The sequence below is a fragment of the Somniosus microcephalus genome, chromosome 9 (assembly GCF_052327205.1).
Source record: "Somniosus microcephalus isolate GS21.2 chromosome 9, FLI_Smic_1.0, whole genome shotgun sequence".
Lineage (NCBI taxonomy): Eukaryota > Metazoa > Chordata > Chondrichthyes > Squaliformes > Somniosidae > Somniosus > Somniosus microcephalus.
Window position 1 is genome coordinate 178,246,626 of NC_140995.1, and position 20,623 is coordinate 178,267,248.

Below are 20,623 nucleotides of genomic sequence, written 5' to 3' on the forward strand. Positions count from 1 at the left end.
CTATTTCTGTGGCCAGTTAAAACATCCCAGAGCGCACTGCCCAGCTAAGACAGCTACCTGCTCGGGCTGCGGGAAGAAAGGCCATTACGCTAACGCCTGCAAGGGGAAGCCAGCCAGCAGCGCAGCGTGCGGGCCGTGGGAGCAGCCATCTTATCCGCCATTTTGTGTACCCCCGGCCGCATGGCATCCGCCGCCATCGTATCCAACGCACTCAACCGCCATTTCGTCACCGGAACTGACCACCGTCTCGGCGGATGACTATAGTGACTCACTAAGCCACATACTGGCCTCCGTGACGCTGGATCAAGGCCACCCTCACCATCTATCCAGCTCCATGATGGATATCGCGGTAAACGGCCGCGCCACCAGTTGCCTGATCGACAGCGGGAGCACAGAGAGTTTCGTCCACCCCGACACGGTACGTAGCCACTCCCTCACGATTCTGCCAACGCACCATCGCATTTCTATGGCGTCCAAGTCCCAGTCAATGGACATCAGCGGCTACTGTGTGGTGACCCTGTCAGTAGGGGGCACTGAATATCAAAAATTTAAACTGCTAGTCCTGCCCCGTCTTTGCGCTGCCGTCCTGCTAGGGTTGGATTTTCAGTGCCACCTTAAGAGTGTCACACTAGCATACGGTGGACCCCTCCCCCCACTCACAGTCTGCAACCAACAACTTTTAAATCGCCCGCTGCAAACCACCTGCAGCCTTTCCACATTAAAAGTCCCCCCCCCCTCCCCTGTTCGCTAACCTCACCCGCGACTGTAAACCCATCGCTACCAAAAGCAGGCGGTACAGTGCCGGGGACAGAGCTTTTATCAGCTCTGAGGTGGAGCGGCTCTTGAAGGAGGGCATTATCGAAGGTAGCACTAGCCCCTGGCGAGCCCAGGTTGTAGTCGTTAAAACCACTGCAAAACGCCGCATGGTAATCGACTACAGCCAAACCATAAACCGGTACACCCAGCTGGACGCGTACCCCCTCCCTCGCATATCTGATATGGTCAATCAGATTGCGCAATACAAAGTATTCTCCACCATCGACCTTAAGTCAGCGTACCACCAGCTGCCCATCCGCCATGAGGACCGCCAGTATACTGCCTTCGAGGCAAACGGCCGCCTCTACCACTTCCTTAGGGTCCCCTTCGGCGTCACCAACGGGGTTTCGGTCTTCCAAAGGGAGATGGACCGAATGGTTGACCAGAACGCGCTGCGGGCAACCTTCCCCTATTTGGATAACGTCACCATCTGCGGCCACGACCAGCAGGACCACGACGTTAATCTAGCAAATTTCCTCCGTACGGCCCAACGGCTGAACCTAACGTACAATAAGGAAAAATGTATGTTTCACACCAAGCGCCTGGCCATCCTCGGCTGCGTGGTGGAGAACGGAGTCATCGGGCCCGACCCCGACAGAATGCGCCCCCTAATGGAGCTACCCCTTCCCCACTGCCAAAAAGCACTGAAGAGATGCCTGGGGTTTTTCTCCTACTACGCCCAGTGGGTGCCCCTCTATGCAGACAAAGCCAGGCCCCTCATCAAAGCCACCTCCTTCCCCCTGACACCAGAGGTGTGTGCAGCCTTCACTCTTATCAAGAACGATATCGCGAAGGCCGCAATGCACGCGGTGGATGAGTCCATCCCCTTCCAAGTGGAGAGCGATGCCTCCGACTTCGCCCTAGCCGCGACCCTTAACCAGGCGGGCAGACCCGTGGCCTTTTTCTCAAGGACCCTCCAGGGCCCCGAGACGAGACACTCCTCCGTCGAAAAGGAGGCCCAGGCTATTGTAGAAGCGGTGCGTCACTGGAGGCATTACCTGGCCGGGAAACGATTTACCCTGCTCACTGACCAGCGTTCAGTAGCTTTTATGTTTAATAATAAGCAGAGGGGTAAAATCAAGAACGACAAGATCTTGAGGTGGAGAATCGAACTCTCCACCTACAATTATGATATCTTGTATCGGCCAGGGAAACTCAATGAGCCCCCAGATGCCCTATCACGTGGTACATGCGCCAACGCGCAGAGTGATAGGCTGCAGTCCCTCCACAATGACCTCTGCCACCCGGGGGTCACCAGGTTTTTCCATTTTATCAAATCCCGTAACCTGCCCTACTCCATCGAGGAGGTCAGGACCATGACCAAGAGCTGCCAAATCTGCGCCGAGTGCAAACCGCACTTCTATAGGCCGGACAGAGCAAGCCTGATCAAGGCCACCCGCCCCTTCGAACGCCTGAGCGTCGATTTTAAAGGGCCCCTCCCCTCCGCTGACCGCAATGTGTACTTCCTCAACATAGTTGATGAGTACTCCCGTTTCCCCTTTGCCATCCCTTGCCCAGACATGACCAGTACCACGGTCATCAAGTGTCTGAATGACATCTTCGCTCTGTTCGGGTTCCCCAGCTATATACATAGCGACAGGGGCTCATCGTTCATGAGCGACGAACTTCGGCAGTACCTGCTAACAAGAGGTATCGCCACGAGCAGGACCACCAGTTACAACCCCCGGGGGAACGGCCAGGTGGAAAGGGAGAACGCGACGGTTTGGAAGGCAGTCCTCTTAGCACTAAAATCTAAGGGCCTTCCGACCTCCCGCTGGCAGGAGGTCCTCCCTGCAGCGCTTCACTCCATTCGGTCACTGCTTTGTACTGCCACTAATGCGACCCCTCATGAGAAAATGTTCGTTTTCCCCCGGAAGTCTACATCGGGAACCTCGCTACCGGCATGGTTGACTTCTCCTGGGCCCGTCCTACTGCGGAGGCACGTGAGGACGCATAAAACGGACCCCCTGGTCGAGCGGGTGCACCTCCTACACGCCAACCCCCAGTATGCCTGGATGACATACCCAGACGGGCGGGAGGACACGGTCTCCATACGAGATCTCGCACCCTCGGGTACCCCTGAATTACCACCGTTATCCCCCTTACCACCGTTATCCCCCTTACCACTGTTATCCCCCACCACCCCTCCCAACCCAACCCCTGCAGACGGCATGCCAAAGCCCCAGGAATCTTCGCCAACCACCCAGACACCAGACCCGACGTCGGATGCTGCAACACCACCGCCGCCACCACGACGACGATCAGGACGTCAGACAAGGCCTCCTGATAGACTTAACTTGTAGTACCCTTCACCCCGCCGGACTTCACATTAAACAAGGGGTGAATGTGGTAAACCACTGTATTGTATATTGCCACCTCTGGGTGGCGCTGTGTATGGAGGCATGCCTCAGCTGACTCCACCCACCACTGTGTGGGTTTCGTTCAGACTTGTTCAGTCACTCACGAAGAAGCATGGTCTCTTCTTAGCTAATAAAAGCCTTATTCATCTCTTCTTTCGACTCATCATCTCTTCTTCGACTCATCACCTTTTATGAAGTAATTGATAAGCGTATCAATCGATAGATTTTTGGATATTAAGGGAATCAAGGGATATGGGGATAGTGCAGGAAAGTGGAGATGAGGTAGAAGATCAGTCACAATCTTACTGAATGGTGGAGCAGGCTCGAGGGGCTGAAAGGCCTACTCCTGTTCCTATTTCTTATGTTCTTATGTAATCAGTGCTATTGTGAAGTACATTGTTATCCTATAGTTTTCGTGCCCAGAAACTCTCCAACGGTGGGTTCCTGGTCTGAGCTCGGTTATTGGGGTGGCATTAAACATGTGCATGCAGCTATGCACAATATCTTGTGTTAAGTAAACATGCCTATGAGTTTGCAGTGGCACTCAGAGTTATAGAGAAAAACAGTGCTCCTGTGGCTGCTACTCAATATAATCCCACTGGCACAATTAAGGCTAATGCACCAGCACAATGGTGTAAGATATGGAACTCAGTATTACTGAGACAATAGATTTCTCCTCCCCATCAAATTACCACTGCAACACTTTGTTATTAATATATAAAAGAACAGGATTTGCAGAGTAGGCACAGATACTTAAACCATTAAAAGGCAATGCCACAAGCTGTCTTCTCAGGGCTGAAGCGTAACAGCACAATATTGTACTTATATTTTTAGGTATGATTATCTTTTAGGTGTTGGCCTTGGCTCAAATGGTAGCACTCTCACCTCTGAGTCAGCAGGTCGCGGAGTCAAGTCCCACTCCAGAGACTTAAGCATATAATCTAGGCTGACACTACGATAAGGAAGTGCTGCATTGTCAGATGTTAGATGCAATGTTAAACTGAGGCCCCATCTGCTCTCTCAGGTAGACGTAAAAGATTCCATGGCACACTCTCACTGCATTTGTGGGATCTTGCGGCACGCAAATTGGCTGCTGCATTTGTCTACATTACAACAGTGACTACACTTCAAAAGTACTTCATTTGCCGTGAAATACACTGGGACATCCTGCAATCACAAAAAGTGCTAAATTAATGCAAGTTCTTTCTTCTAATGCATGAATAATATCTAATGCTGCTGTGTAATGCAGGCTTAATAAAGCACAAATGCAGAGAACTGGATCAACATGTTTATTTTTCAGGAAACGATAGCATCATCAGACGGCAGAATGGAGCTGACAGATGGACAACCGGCATGTGTTTTATTAGCTGCAGTGCTGTAATGTAAAAGTGTCTTGAGATACCTGTGCATGAACAGGACAAAGCAGCCCGCTTGATTGGCACCCCATCCACCACCTTAAACATTCACTCCCTCCACCACCAGCGTACCATGGCTGCAGTGTGTACCATTTACAAGATGCACTGCAGCAACTCGCCAAGGCTTCTTTGGCAGTACCTCCCAAACCCACGACCTCTTCCACCGAGAAGGACAAGGGCAGCAGGCGCATGGGAACACCACCACCTCCAAGTTCCCCTCCAAGTCACACACCATCCTGACTTAGAAGTATATTGCCGATCCTTCATCGTCGCTGGGTCAAAATCCTGGAACTCCCTCCCGAACAGCACTGTGGGAGTACCTTCACCACACGGACTGCAGCGGTTCAAGAAGGCAGCTCACCACCACCTTCTCAAGGGCAACTAGGGATGGGCAATAAATGCTGGCCTTGCCAGCGATGCCCAGATCCCATAAATGAATAAAAAAACCATATCAACATCACCAGTGTACTCAGTATTAACAAGCAATTAGACGTAGCTTTTACTATGTGCACTATTTTGGAGATTCACCAAATGTCCACACTGCTTACCTTGGAAACATATTCCCATAATCTTCACCACAATGGGAAACAAGGAGTCCCTCAGTTTATAAAATGCCTCTCTCTGGATGGTCGAGAATGCCACTTACTTGAGTTGGTCTAGCACATTTTCATTCAGAAAATTCCCTGAAGCAAAAAGAAATGTAAATGTTTGTATTACTTGATTGTATTACCTCATCAAAGCAGTTACCAGCACAATCACACATACCAAGTTGCTGTAGCCTGACTAATTACTTTCATGCAAGGGATTATTTTTATCAGAGATTTGTCATCCTCCAAAAATCTGCAGTAGTTTCAAAAAGCATTTGGCTTAAAGGAACATTGGGGGAGAAATTCAGTTGGCTGCGCCACCCGTTAGCGCCTTGAGGGCGTTAAGTGGGTCGCAAGCCAACTGGCGCCCGGGCGCGGCACTGTCCACGCCTCCCGCTAAATTCCGCGGGATGCTAGTGGTGGCGCTAGCCGTTAGCGCTGCGCCGCTATCGATGACGTCATCGGTGTGTGCAGCGCCCCGCTGACGCCCTGGCCGTGATATTTGGATGCGCCCCTGTGGTAAACCACTTTTATCGTTCACTACCGTTACAACAGTGTAAACAGTGATAACCATAGTGTATCACTACACGAGGTCGCCTCTTGCCACGCTGTTATACCTGGGCTGACCACTGCTGACTCCGCCCATAGCTCCGCCTACTTGCCCAGGTATAAAGGTGGTCGACTGGCTGGTATTCCTCCTTGTTGGATCCGATCACCCACGAGGGTGGGCTCTGTTATTTAGCCAATAAAAACCTATAGTTACTTTCTTAACTCGTCGCTTTTCATTGGATGAATCGATAGGTATATCAATTTTATTGGCTAAATTTTAAAAATGTCTAACGAACCGTCAGACCAGTCAGACGCCCAGCTACAACAGCCGGCCTAGCTGCGAGCCCTCCGACCACCGTACCTGGATCTAAACCCACAGGCAGCAAACTCAGCCCTCGACTTCAAACACTGGCTGAGCTGTTTCGAATCCTACCTGGGAGAATTCGGCGTGCCTCAGAGATCCAAACTAAGAGTGCTGACCGCCCAAGTGAGCCCTAAAGTATTCGCACTCATACAGGACCTTACTACATACGAGGCCGCCATCAACCTGCTGAAACAGCAGTACCGGAGCCCGGTAAATTCTATGTATGCCAGACACCTCCTAAGATCCCGCCCGCAACAGCCAGGAGAGTCTGTAGATGAATTTTTACGGGCGCTACAAACACTCGGCAGGGACTGTGACTTGAAAGCGGTAACGGTTGCAGAAAATACTGAAGAGAATATCCGCGATGCCTTCGTGAAAGGCCTTCGGTCCGACTACTCACAGCAAAGACTGCTCGAATCAAAGGACCTTGACCTGAACACAGCTGCAGCCCTCGCCCGCTCCCTGGAAGTGGCCCATCGGGACCTCGAGGCGTATTCCAGGTACTGTACTGCGCGACCCTGGGACTCCGGCCCGACCCCGGCCGCAATACCCCTCGCAACGCCGCCTCCGGGACCTACCTCAGCGTCGGCGTCCCAGAACCGATCGGGACCGCCACCCCCGGTACCGGCTGCAACATCGGACCCCCGCGATCGGGCCGCCAGCTGCTTCTTCTGTGGCCAGGCAAAACACCCGAGGACGCGCTGCCCTGCGAGAAACGCGACTTGCTCCCATTGCCAGAAGGCCACTTCGCGAAGGCCTGCAGGGGGAGAGCCACAGACGCCAGCAGTGCCTCATGCGAATTGTGGGGGCGGCCATCTTTCATCCAGGCCACAGATGCCAGTATCCCCTCGTGAGTCGTGGGGGCGGCCATCTTTGATCAAGGCAACCGACGCCAGCAATGCCTCATGTGAGTTGTGGGGGCAGCCATCTTATTCAACGTCGTGGGCGCCGCCATTTTGTCCACCACAGTTGACCGCCACCATGTCGCCAGACCCGACCACCGCCTCACCCGCAGACTACAGCAGCTCGCTCAGCCATACACTAGCCTCCGTCACACTGGACCAAGCTTGCCCGCATCACCTGTCCAAGTCCATGATGGACATCAAAGTAAACGGCCACGCCACGACCTGCCTGTTCGACAGCGGAAGCACGGAGAGTTTCATACATCCAGACACGGTGAGCCACTACTCCCTCACTGTCCGGCCAACGCGCAACCGGATCTCGATGGCGTCGAGGTCCCATTCTACAGACATCAGCGGCTACTGTATTGTGACCCTGTCGGTTAGGGGCACGGAGTATAAAAATTTTAAACTCCTCGTCCTGCCCCAGCTCTGCGCTGCCGTCCTACTAGAGCTGGACTTCCAATCCCACCTGCAAAGTGTCACTTTGGCATACGGTGGACCCCTCCCCCCACTCACAGTCGACAACCAGCAGCCTTTAAACCGCCCACCGCATACCACCTGCGGCCTATCCACCCTCAAGGTCCCGCCCCCCTCCCTGTTCGCTAACCTCACCCGCGACTGTAAACCCGTCGCCACCAAGAGCAGGCGGTACAGCGCCGGGGACAGAGCTTTTATTAGCTGTGAGGTGCAGCGTCTCCTGAAGGAGGGCATCATCGAGAGGAGCAACAGCCCCTGGCGTGCCCAGGTCGTAGTCGTTAAGACCGGCAATAAAAACCGCCTGGTCATCGACTACAGCCAAACCATAAACCGGTACACCCAGCTGGACGCATACCCCCTTCCCCGCATATCTGATATGGTCAATCAGATTGCGCAGTACCGGGTATTCTCCACCATCGACCTTAAGTCGGCCTATCACCAACTCCCTATCCGCCCTGAGGACCGCCAGTATACAGCCTTCGAGGCGAACGGCCGCCTCTACCACTTCCTTAGGGTTCCCTTCGGCGTCACCAACGGGGTTTTGGTCTTCCAAAGGGAGATGGACCGGATGGTTGACCAGAACGGGCTGCACGCCACGTTCCCCTATCTAGATAACGTCACCATCTGCGGCCGCGACCGGCAGGACCGCGATGTTAATCTGCAAAGATTCCTCCGTACGGCCCAACGGCTGAACCTCACCTACAATAAGGAGAAATGTGTGTTCAACACCTCGCGCCTTGCCATCCTCGGCTGCGTAGTAGAGAATGGAGTCATCGGCCCCGACCCCGAAAGAATGCGCCCCCTCATGGAGCTTCCCCTCCCCCACTGTCCAAAGGCGCTGAAGAGAACCCTGGGGCTCTTCGCCTACTATGCCCAATGGGTGCCAAATTATGCGGACAAAGCCAGACCCCTCATGAAGTCCACCTCCTTCCCCCTGACGGCAGAAGCGTGCGCAGCCTTCTCCCTCATTAAGGGAGACATTGCTAAGGCCACAATGCACGCGGTGGATGAGTCTATCCCTTTCCAAGTGGAGAGCGATGCATCCGACTTCGCCCTAGCCGCAACCCTCAACCAGGAGGGGAGACCGGTGGCCTTCTTCTCAAGGACCCTCCAGGGCCCTGAGATCCGACACTCTTCGGTCGAGAAGGAGGCCCAGGCGATCGTGGAGGCTGTACGACGCTGGAGGCATTACCTGGCAGGCAAACGATTTACCCTCCTCACCGACCAGCGTTCGGTCGCTTTTATGCTTAATAACAAGCTGAGGGGCAAAATCAAGAACGACGAGATCTTGAGGTGGAGAATCGAGCTCTCCACCTATGATTATGATATCTTGTACCGGCCTGGTAAACTGAACGAACCCCCAGATGCTCTATCACGAAGTACATGCGCCAACGTGCAAACTGATAGACTGCAGACCCTCCACAACGACCTCTGCCACCCCGGGGTCACCAGACTTTACCACTTCATTAAGGCCTGCAACCTGCCATACTCCATCGAGGAGGTCAGGACCATGACCAGGAACTGCCAAACCTGTGCCGAATGCAAACCGCATTTCTTTAGGCCGGACAGAGCAAGCCTGATCAAGGCCACCCGCCCCTTCGAGCGCTTGAGCATCGATTTTAAGGGGCCCCTCCCGTCCTCTGACCGTAATGTGTACTTCCTCAACATCATTGATGAGTACTCCCGTTTCCCCTTTGCCTTCCCCTGCCCAGACATGACCAGCACCACGGTCATCAAATGCCTGAACGACCTCTTCGCCTTGTTCGGGTTCCCGAACTATATACATAGCGACCGGGGCTCCTCCTTCATGAGCGAGGAACTTCGCCAGTTCCTATTAGCGAGAGGTATCGCTGCAAGCAGGACCACCAGCTACAACCCCCGAGGTAACGGCCAGGTGGAAAGAGAGAACGCGACTGTCTGGAAGGCCGTTCTCTTAGCCTTAAAGTCTAAGGGCCTCCCAACCTCTCGCTGGCAGGAAGTCCTCCCGGCAGCGCTGCATTCCATCCGGTCACTGCTTTGCACTGCCATTAACGCCACCCCCCATGAACGAATGTTTGTTTTCCCCAGGAAATCGACTACGGGAACCACGCTGCCAACTTGGCTGACTTCTCCGGGGCCCGTCTTACTGCGAAAGCATGCGAGGGCCCATAAAACGGACCCCCTGGTCGAGAGGGTGGTCCTCCTGCACGCCAACCCCCAGTACGCCTACGTGGCATACCCAGACGGGCGGGAGGACACAGTCTCCTTACGAGACCTTGCACCCTCGGGCACCCCTGAGACACCACCGTTATCCCCCCCCCCACCACCCCCCCAAATCCAGCCCAGGTAGACGGCATGCCGGAACCCCACGAGCCTTCGTCAACCACGCAGACACCAGCATTAACACTGGAGACTGCAACCCCGCCGCCGCTGCTGCGCCGATCAGAAAGACTTACGAGGCCTCCGGACAGACTGACATACCCGAACTGGTAGTACACTTCACCCCGCCGGACTCAAATCTAAACAAGGGGTGAATGTGGTAAACCACTTTTATCGTCCACTACCGTTACACTATGGTTATCACTGTTATATCGTTACAACAGTGTAAACAGTGATAACCATAGTGTATCACTACACGAGGTCGCCTCTTGCCATGCTGTTATAGCTGGGCTGACCACTGCTGACTCCGCCCATAGCTCCGCCTACTTGCCCAGGTATAAAGGTGGTCGACTGGCTGGTATTCCTCCTTGTTGGATCCGATCACCCACGAGGGTGGGCTCTGTTATTTAGCCAATAAAAACCTATAGTTACTTTCTTAACTCGTCGCTTTTCATTGGACGAATTGATAGGTATATCAGCCCCGATTTACTGCCGGACGCTATGTCCGACCGGTTCAGGGGGGCCTACCTGCGGCCGGGGAGGCGCAAATTAAAGGAGAGGTGCGGGGTGGCCATTTTTGTTGTTGGCCACCTGCCAGTGCTCCCGTCCCCGGCCTCCTGAACCCCCCCCCCCCCCCCGCAGAGTGCCGGCTGCGTTCCAAGAGCCCGGCACTTCTCCTCGGTGCCGGGCTCTTTTGCCTGCACTCGCAATCCTCGGGGGCCCAGCTGGGCCCCAGATCGCGCTGCACAAGGCCTCTCCCCTTTAAGAAGGGGAGGAAGGCCTGCAATACTGCAGCGCGACGTGCCGCAGCGTGTGGCGCGTTGCACCACAATATTCAGTTGCAGCGCCCCATGAGGGATGTGGGGCGCCTCCAGTAGTGCCGCGCTTCCCTTTGGGGCGCTACCACTCAATTTCCGGCGGGCGGCCGCGAATGCTTCCGGGGTGCTACTTCTGGCACCCTGGCGCCCCAAACGGGGCTATACTCAATTTCTCCCCCATTATCTTCATGAAAATGTGCTCGTGAAACTTTCTTTTCGCTTGTTTACAAACACACATGGTGTTTTAAACTGCATTTACATCATTGCACGGTTCACAAGTGCTGGCATTTTGGCAAAAATGATGTCAGGTTCTGGTTCCTCACCAAATAGAAGGAAAAAGAAAAACATTTCTACCACCTTATAAAGAGAAATGTGAAATTTAATGTATTTTTTCCTTTCCTGGATGTGGCTGCCTCTGATTTTGTGTTTTAAATAGCTGATCTCTCTAGACAAACATCCAAGATTTAAAAAGCCACCAATCTACATTAATGCTTCAGAATTCATTGCAAAGGGAGTCACTGCTGAAAGCTGTTTTCTGAAACTCAAACTACGATGTGTTTTTGTTTGGTGGTGGTGGGCGGTGCAGGTAGAGAAATTTCTGAAGTCTGTAGGAAAGACTTTAAATATTAAAGTTCCTCCAAATATATAGGTGAGATTGTTAATTATATTTTTAATTAAAGGCAGTATTTTAATTTAAAGTGCATCCCCTATACCAATGCTCCCCTTCACGTTATTCAGGCGAGGAACTGCTCATCACAGATAGGGGAGCAGGATGGGTCTAAACATGTCCATTTTAGGGGGAAAAAATCACTTTAACCAAACTTTTAGTCACCCTTCCTAATATCTCCTTTGGATTGGTGTCAATTGTTGTCTGATTATGCTCCTGCGAAGTGCCTTGGGACATTAGTGAGAAAGTTTCGTTAATATTTGTTCATGTGTTTTTAAAATTTTCTCCCTGATGATAGCACTGACTGTTGGCTGAGATGTAATTCCACAACCTCCAGTACCTCGTCCAAGAAATCATTCGTGGATTAGCTTGGACAATACAGGACGAAAAAGCTTCAACAATGGTTTGTGGCAAAGTGTTACATATTCAAACCAACCTCTGTGTAAAGAAATTATTTCTGACTTCCCTTTTCAATCTTTTTATGATTATCTTCTAGTTAATGTCTCATTGACCAATGGAAAATATAATTTACTGTACCATAACCTCTCATTGACCAATGGAAAATATAATTTACTGTACCATAACCTATCGTAATATATAATGGATTGAAAAGAAAGAAAAGTGAACGAAAGAGAGAGAAAAAAAGAAAAAGAGAGAGAAAGAGAAAGAAAAGAACACCCCCAGTGATCCAGGCAATGGAATCATTGCTTCAAGAACCCAAAGCACTGTCCAGGGCCCCAAACACTCCTTCCAGGTGAAACAGCGATTTACTTGTACTTCTTTCAAATTATTCGCTGTACAGGATGTGGTCTCTACAGTTGGGAGACCAAACGCAGATAGGGTGATCGCTTTGCGGAACACCTCTGTTCAGTCCGCAAGCGTGACCCGGAGCTTCTGGTCGCCTGTCTGGCTGAAGATGGTTGCAAACGCTTCAGCCTTGTCTTTTGCACTCACGTGCTGGGCTTCACCATCATTGAGGATGGGGATGTTCATGGAGCCTCCTCCTCCCATTAGTTGTTTAATGGTCCACCACCATTCATGACTGGATGTGGCAGGACTGCAGAGCTTTGATCTGATCCATTGATTGTGGGATCGATTAGCTCTGTCTATAGCATGCTGCTTCCACCTTTTAGCATGCATGTAGTCCTGTGTTGCAGCTTCCCCAGGTTGGCACTGCATTTTTAGGTACGCCTGGTGCTGCTCCTGGCATGCTCTTCTACACTCCTTATTGAACCAAGGTTGGTCCCCTGGCTTGGTGTGATGAAATAACTGTGTGTTCTGGATTGCCTGTTGTTGTACTTGTTAATGTCTGGAATGTTTTACAAGTGTAACCACTAATGTTCCTCCCTAGCTCCGCCTTTATGGATCCTCCTGATTGGTGTGAGTCTTATTTATAAGAGCTGGGTTTTACTCATAAGGGCTGGGTCGGTGATGAATGATGGTTGCCCGATGTTAACTTGATGCCATGATTCTTACTTAATAAAAGCCTTTAGTTTTAAGTTTTAACCTCATGGATTCAGGCAGTTATTTGGCACATCACTTGGTGATAATGGTAGAGTGAGGGATATGCCGGGCCATGAGGTTACAGATTGTGGTGGAATACAATTCTGCTGCTGATGGCCCACAGTGCCTCATAGATGCCAAGTGACTGTTAATTTTGTCCTGGATTATTGTTTCTAAAAGCTTCTCTACTACTGAGGTTAAACTGACTGGTCTGTAGTTGCTGTTTCATCAGAATTGGCAAAAGTTAGAGATGTAAGGTCATCGACCTGAAAAGTTAACTCTGATCACTAATCGATTGATCACATGCTTCCCTCAAACCCCTGGCTCCAATTCTGAAGAAAGATCCTTCTGGATATCAAAACTGTTTCAGAAAATTAAGGATTCTTTTCCTTTTTTAACAAATTATTTCTGTTTTAGAATTAATCTCCCCACGGATGCTGCCTGACCTGCTGTTTTCTGTTTTTATTTCAGATTTTCAGTATCCGCAGTATTTTGCTTTTGTTGAATGAACAGGTTTGCTCTGGAGGGGCTTTGCATTATTTATTCCAAAACCTTGCTCAGTGTCCACTGCTCCCACTATAAAGCTGATATACCTATCAATTCATCCAATGAAAAGCGATGAGTTAAGATAGTAACTATAGGTTTTTATTGGCTAAATAACAGAGCCCACCCTCGTGGGTGATCGGGTCCAACAAGGAGGAATACCAGCCAGTCGACCACCTTTATACCTGGGCAAGCAGGCGGAGCCATGGGCGGAGTCAGCTGTGGTCAGCCCAGGTATAACAGCGTGACAAGAGGTGACCTTGTGTAGTGATACAACAGTGTAAACAGTGATAACCATAGTGTAACGATATAAACAAACAGTGATAACCATAGTGTAACGATAGTGAACGATAAGTGGTTTACCACATTCACCCCTTGTTTAGATTTGAGTCCGGCGGGGTGAAGTGTACTACCAGTTCGGGTATGTCAGTCTGTCCGGAGGCCTCGTAAGTCTTTCTGATCGGCGCGGCGGCGGTGGTGCAGTATCCGATGTTAATGCTGGTGTCTGCGTGGTCGGCGAAGGCTCGTGGGGTTCCGGCATGCCGTCTACCTGGGCTGGATTTGGGGGAGTGGTGGGGGGTAACGGTGGTGTCTCAGGGGTGCCCGAGGGTGCAAGGTCTCGTAAGGAGACTGTGTCCTCCCGCCCGTCTGGGTATGCCACATAAGCGTACTGGGGGTTGGCGTGCAGGAGGTCCACCCTCTCGACCAGGGGGTCCGTTTTATGGGCCCTCACGTGCTTTCGCAGCAAGACGGGCCCGGAGAAGTCAGCCATGTTGGTAGCGAGGTTCCCGTAGTCGACTTCCTGGGGAAAACAAACATTCGTTCATGGGGGGTGGCGTTAATGGCCGTGCAAAGCAGTGACCGGATGGAATGCAGCGCTGCCGGGAGGGCTTCCTGCCAGCGCGAGGTTGGGAGGCCCTTAGACTTTAAGGCTAAGAGAACGGCCTTCCAGACAGTCGCGTTCTCTCTTTCCACCTGGCCGTTCCCTCGGGGGTTGTAGCTGGTGGTCCTGCTTGCAGCGATACCTCTCGCTAGTAGGAACTGGCGAAGTTCCTCGCTCATGAAGGATGAGCCCCGGTCGCTATGTATATAGTTCGGGAACCCGAACAAGGCGAAGAGGTCGTTCAGGCATTTGATGACCGTGGTACTGGTCATGTCTGGGCAGGGGAAGGCAAAGGGGAAACGGGAGTACTCATCAATGATGTTGAGGAAGTACACATTACGGTCAGAGGACGGGAGGGGCCCCTTAAAATCGATGCTCAAGCGCTCGAAGGGGCGGGTGGCCTTGATCAGGCTTGCTCTGTCCGGCCTAAAGAAATGCGGTTTGCATTCGGCACAGGTTTGGCGGTTCCTGGTCATGGTCCTGACCTCCTCGATGGAGTAGGGCAGGTTGCGGGCCTTAATGAAGTGGTAAAGTCTGGTGACCCCGGGGTGGCAGAGGTCGTTGTGGAGGGTCTGCAGTCTATCAATTTGCGCGTTGGCGCATGTACTTTGTGATAGAGCATCTGGGGGTTCGTTCAGTTTACCAGGCCGGTACAAGATATCATAATCATAGGTGGAGAGCTCGATTCTCCACCTCAAGATCTTGTTGTTCTTGATTTTGCCCCTCAGCTTGTTGTTAAACAAAAAAGCGACCGAACGCTGGTCGGTGAGGAGGGTAAATCGTTTGCCTGCCAGGTAATGCCTCCAGCGTCGTACTGCCTCCACGATCGCCTGGGCCTCCTTCTCGACCGAAGAGTGTCGGATCTCAGGGCCCTGGAGGGTCCTTGAGAAGAAGGCCACAGGTCTCCCCGCCTGGTTAAGGGTTGCAGCTAGGGCGAAGTCGGATGCATCGCTCTCCACTTGGAAAGGGATAGACTCATCCACCGCGTGCATTGTGGCCTTAGCAATGTCTCCCTTTATGAGGGAGAAGGCTGAGCACGCTTCTGCCGTCAGGGGGAAGGAGGTGGACTTCATGAGGGGTCTGGCTTTGTCCGCATAATTCGGCACCCATTGGGCATAGTAGGCGAAGAGCCCCAGGGTTCTCTTCAGCGCCTTTGGACAGTGGGGGAGGGGAAGCTCCATGAGGGGGCGCATTCTTTCGGGGTCGGGGCCGATGACTCCGCTCTCTACTACGTAGCCGAGGATGGCAAGACGCGGGGTGTTAAACACACATTTCTCCTTATTGTAAGTGAGGTTCAGCCGTTCGGCCGTACGGAGGAATTTCTCCAGATTAACATCGTGGTCCTGCTGGTCGTGGCCGCAGATGGTGACGTTATCTAGATAAGGGAACGTGGCCTGCAGCCCGTTCTGGTCAACCATCCGGTCCATCTCCCTTTGGAAGACCGAAACCCCGTTGGTGACGCCGAAGGGAACCCTAAGGAAGTGGTAGAGGCGGCCATTCGCCTCGAAGGCGGTATACTGGCGGTCCTCAGGGCGGATAGGGAGTTGGTGATAGGCCGACTTAAGGTCGATGGTAGAGAATACCCGGTACTGTGCAATCTGATTGACCATATCAGATATGCGGGGAAGGGGGTATGCGTCCAGCTGGGTGTACCGGTTTATGGTTTGGCTGTAGTCGATGACCAGGCGGTTTTTATTGCCGGTCTTAACGACTACGACCTGGGCACGCCAGGGGCTGTTGCTCCTCTCGATGATGCCCTCCTTCAGGAGAAGCTGCACCTCAGAGCTAATAAAAGCTCTGTCCCCGGCGCTGTACCGCCTGCTCTTGGTGGCGATGGGTTTACAGTCGCGGGTGAGGTTAGCGAACAGGGAGGGGGGCGGGACCTTGAGGGTGGATAGGCCGCAGGTGGTATGCGGTGGACGGTTTAAAGGCTGCTGGTTGTCGACTGTGAGTGGGGGGAGGGGTCCACCGTATGCCAAAGTGACACTTTGCAGGTGGGATTGGAAGTCGAGCCCGAGTAGGACGGCAGCGCAGAGCTGGGGCAGGACGAGGAGTTTAAAATTTTTATACTCCATGCCCCTAACCGACAGGGTCACAACACAGTAGCCGCTGATGTCTGTAGAATGGGACCTCGACGCCATCGAGATCCGGTTGCGCGTTGGCCGGACAGTGAGGGAGTAGTGGCTCACCGTGTCTGGATGGATGAAACTCTCCGTGCTTCCGCTGTCGAACAGGCAGGTCGTGGCGTGGCCGTTTACTTTGATGTCCATCATGGACTTGGACAGGTGATGCGGGCGAGCTTGGTCCAGTGTGACGGAGGCTAGTGTATGGCTGAGCGAGCTGCTGTAGTCTGCGGGTGAGGCGGTGGTCGGGTCTGGAGACAAGGTGGCGGTCGAGTGTGGTGGACAAAATGGCGGCGCCCACGACGTTGAATAAAATGGTGGAGAAGATGGCCGCCCCCACAACTCACATGAGGCACTGCTGGCGTCGGTGGCCTTGATCAAAGATGACCGCCCCACGACTCACACGAGGGGATACTGGCATCTGTGGCCTTGATGAAAGATGGCCGCCCCCACAACTCGCATGAGGCACTGCTGGCGTCTGTGGCTCTCCCCCTGCAGGCCTTCGCGAAGTGGCCTTTCTTGTGGCAGTCGGAGCAAGTCGCGTTTCTTGCAGGGCAGCGCGTCCTCGGGTGTTTCGCCTGGCCACAGAAGAAGCAGCCGGCGGCCCGATCGCGGGGCTCCGATGTCGCAGCCGGTACCGGGGGTGGTGGTCCCGATCGGTTCTGGGACGCCGACGCTGAGGTAGGTCCCGGAGGCGGCGGTGCGAGAGGTATTGCGGCCGGGGTCAGGCCCGAGTCCCAGGGTCGCGCAGCACAGTACCTGGAGTACGCCTCGAGGTCCCGATGGGCCACTTCCAGAGAGCAAGCTGATGTGCCTCAATAATTCCGAGACTCGAAGTTAGCAGAACAAAAACAAGGCTTTTATTAACTTACAAAGTAACACTTAAGAGAGAGAGATGTCTTCCTTCTGGAGACTGAGGCCAGACTGAAGCTAGCTTACAAACAGGGCCAGGTATGGGCGGAGCCCTACACACAGCACATTCCAGCATACAATACAGCACATTCCAGTACACAACACAATGAGGTCTGGGGGAAGGGAAACGACACTGAAACCGATCTCAGTCACAGGCAGTGGTGAATGGAATATTTCATCACATTCACCCCTTCTATAGATTTAGTCTGTTCGGGGGTTTGATAGTCCTCTGCGACCGACGTGGCTGTTGCGGTGCCGCGGGTGTCGGCTGGGTGTCCCCGGTAGCCTCCTGGGTCTCTGCCGGGGGTGCCGCCAGGGTTGTTGGAGGGGTAGTTGGTGGGGGTGCCGTTGGTCGGTGTTCTTCCGGGGGTGATGAAAGTAGTGGGTGGGTAAGAGTTGCTGTGATCGTCGTTGCCGCTATTGCCGTGGTTGTTGTCGATGCCGGCTGGGGCGACGTCTTTTATGGACACGGTGTCCTCCCTTCCGTCGGCGTGCCGGACATATGCGTATTGGGGGTTGGCGTGGAGTAGGTGTACTGGCTCCACGAGAGGGTCCGTCTTGTGGCCCCTCACATGCCTTCGCACGAGTACCGGACCTGGGGTGGAGAGCCATGACGGCATGGATACGCCCGAGGTGGATTTCCGGGGAAAGACAAACATTCGTTCATGAGGCGTGGTATTAGTGGCCGTACACAATAGCGACCGTATCGAATGGAGCACATCCGAGAGGACTTCCTGCCAGCGGGAGATAGGGAGGCCCTTGGTCCTTAGAGCTAGAGTGACTGCTTTCCATACTGTCCCGTTCTCTCGCTCCACTTGGCCGTTACCCTGGGGGTTGTAGCTGGTGGTACGGCTCGTGGCGATCCCCTTGGACAGCATGTACTGGCGTAGCTCTTCACTCATGAAGGACGCCCCCCTATCCGTATGGATGTAGCTCGGCATACCGAACAGGCAGAACAGGCTGTTGAGGCATTTAATGACCGTGGCGCTGGTCATGTCTGGGCAGGGGAAGGCGAATGGGAACCAGGAGTATTCGTCCACAATGTTCAGGAAGTAAACATTGCGGTCGACGGACGGGAGGGGGCCCTTGAAATCTAAGCTGAGCCGCTCAAAGGGCCGTGTAGCTTTGATTAAGTGGGCTCTATCTGGGCGGTAGAACCGAGGCTTGCACTCAGCGCAAGTGCGGCAGTTCCTGGTCAGGGACCGAACTTCCTCAATCGAGTAGGGTAAGTTACGGGACTTTATGAAGTGGAACAGCCGCGTGACCCCTGGGTGGCAGAGGTCGTTGTGGAGGGTCTGTAGCCGATCCCCGGTGGCGCTGGCACACATCCCTCGTGAGAGGGCGTCAGGGGATTCGTTAAGGGCCCCTGGCCGGTAAATGATGTCGTACTCGAAGGTGGAGAGCTCGATCCGCCACCTAAGAATCTTATCATTTTTAATCTTCCCCCTCTGTTTATTATTGAACATAAACGCTACCGACCGCTGGTCGGTAAGTAGGGTGAAGCGTTTGCCGGCTAGGTAGTGGTGCCAGTGGCGCACTGCCTCCACGATGGCTTGGGCCTCCTTTTCCACGGAGGAGTGTCTGATCTCGGGCCCTTGGAGGGTCCTCGAGAAGAAAGCCACGGGCCGCCCCGCCTGGTTGAGGGTGGCCGCCAAGGCGAAGTCAGACGCATCACTTTCCACTTGAAATGGAGTGTTCTCGTCCACTGCCTGTAGCGTGGCCCGCTCAATATCCTGCTTAATGCTTTTGAAGGCGGCGTGGGCCTCAGCAGAGAGCGGGAAGGAGGATGCTTTCAAGAGGGGGCGGGCTTTGTCGGAGTAGTTGGGGACCCATTGGGAATAATAAGAAAATAACCCCAGGCACCTTTTCAGGGCTTTGGGAGTGTTGGGCAGGGGCAGCTCCCGTAGGGGGCGCAATCGGTCGGGGTCTGGCCCGATTTCCCCATTCTCCACCACGCTGCCTAGTATGCAGAGGCGCGTGGTGTTGTAAACGCACTTGTCCTCGTTGTAGGTGAGGTTGAGTTTTTGTGCGGTTTTCAGGAACCTCTCGAGGTTCGAGTCGTGATCCTGCTGGTTGTGACCGCAGATGGTGACGTTGTCGAGGTAGGGGAAGGTTGCCTGCAAGTGGTGGTCATCGACCATGCGGTCCATCTCCCTCTGGAAGACCGAGACCCCATTCGTCACCCCAAAGGGGACTCTGAGGAATTGGTAGAGGCGTCCGTTTGCCTCGAAGGCGGTGTACGGGCGGTCCTCTGGTCTGATAGGGAGCTGGTGGTACGCTGACTTGAGGTCGATGGTGGAGAACACCCGGTATTGGGCGATTTGGTTCACCATTTCTGATATGCGGGGTAGCGGGTAGGCGTCTAGTAGGGTGTACCCGTTGATCGTTTGACTATAGTCGATCACCATCCGTTTCTTCTCGCTACCCCTTACCACTACCACTTGGGCGCGCCACGGGCTGTTGCTGCGTTCAATAATGCGCTCTTTCAGGAGCCTGTCTACCTCGGTCGCGATAAACCGCCTGTCCTCCCAGCTGTACCTCCTGCTTTTGGTCGCTATTGGCCGGCAGTTAGGGGTAAGGTTCGCGAATAGCGAAGGCGGCTTTACCTTCAGGGTAGCCAGACCGCACACTGTGAGGGGCGGCTGGGACCCACCGTACTTGAGCGTGATGCTTTGGTGGTTGCACTGGAAATCCAGGCCCAAGATCACGCTCGCACATAGGTTCTTCATGATTAATACTTTAAAATTATCATATACAGTTCCGTTAACGCACAATTGTACCGTGCAGTAACCCAGAATGATCGATGTCTGGGTTTTATCAGCCATAGAGATGGTACCCTGAGTAGGGACCACCTTTAGGGAGAGTTGTTGTGCCAGTTCTGGGTGGATAAAGCTCTCCGTGCTTCCACTGTCAATTAAGCATTTAACCCGGCACCCGTTTACCTCGATGTCCACCATTGATCTGGATAGCGGGTGCGGCCTGGTCTGGTCCACTGTGACCGATGCCACTGTAGGGCCCTGATCGATACAAGATGGCGTCCACGCTGTCTGCTCACAAGATGGCGGACCCCACGAGGTCGGGCAAGATGGCGTCCAAGATGGCCGCTCCCACGGCGCACACGCGGCGGTGGTGGGTTTTCCGGCGGTTGGTTTTCCGGCGGGGTTCCCTCTGCACACCTTCCCGAAGTGCCCCTTCTTACCGCACTTAAAGCAGGTGGTGCCTTTCGCCGGGCACAGGTTTCTGGTGTGCTTTGGCTGCCTGCAGAAGTAGCAGTTGGGTCCCTGACGCGTCGCGGCTGTCGTAGGGCTTCTGGGGGGAGAGCGGGGCCCAGCCGGTGTCGGGCTGT

General features: G+C 53.5%; 1 protein-coding gene across 8 annotated transcripts in view; it reads right to left on the minus strand.

Annotated features, from left to right (window-relative positions):
• The window catches only part of ankrd6b (ankyrin repeat domain 6b), a 272,030-nt gene that overhangs the window by 130,682 nt on the left and 120,725 nt on the right, over positions 1-20,623 (minus strand). For 6 of the 8 annotated variants that reach the window (XM_085997631.1, XM_085997625.1, XM_085997623.1 and 3 more), the window contains one exon: positions 5,140-5,274. The exons of the other annotated variants lie outside the window; for them this stretch is intronic. The gene's annotated coding sequence lies outside the window, so the exon portion shown is untranslated. The remainder of the gene's footprint in view (positions 1-5,139; positions 5,275-20,623) is intronic. 8 annotated transcript variants of the gene reach the window in all.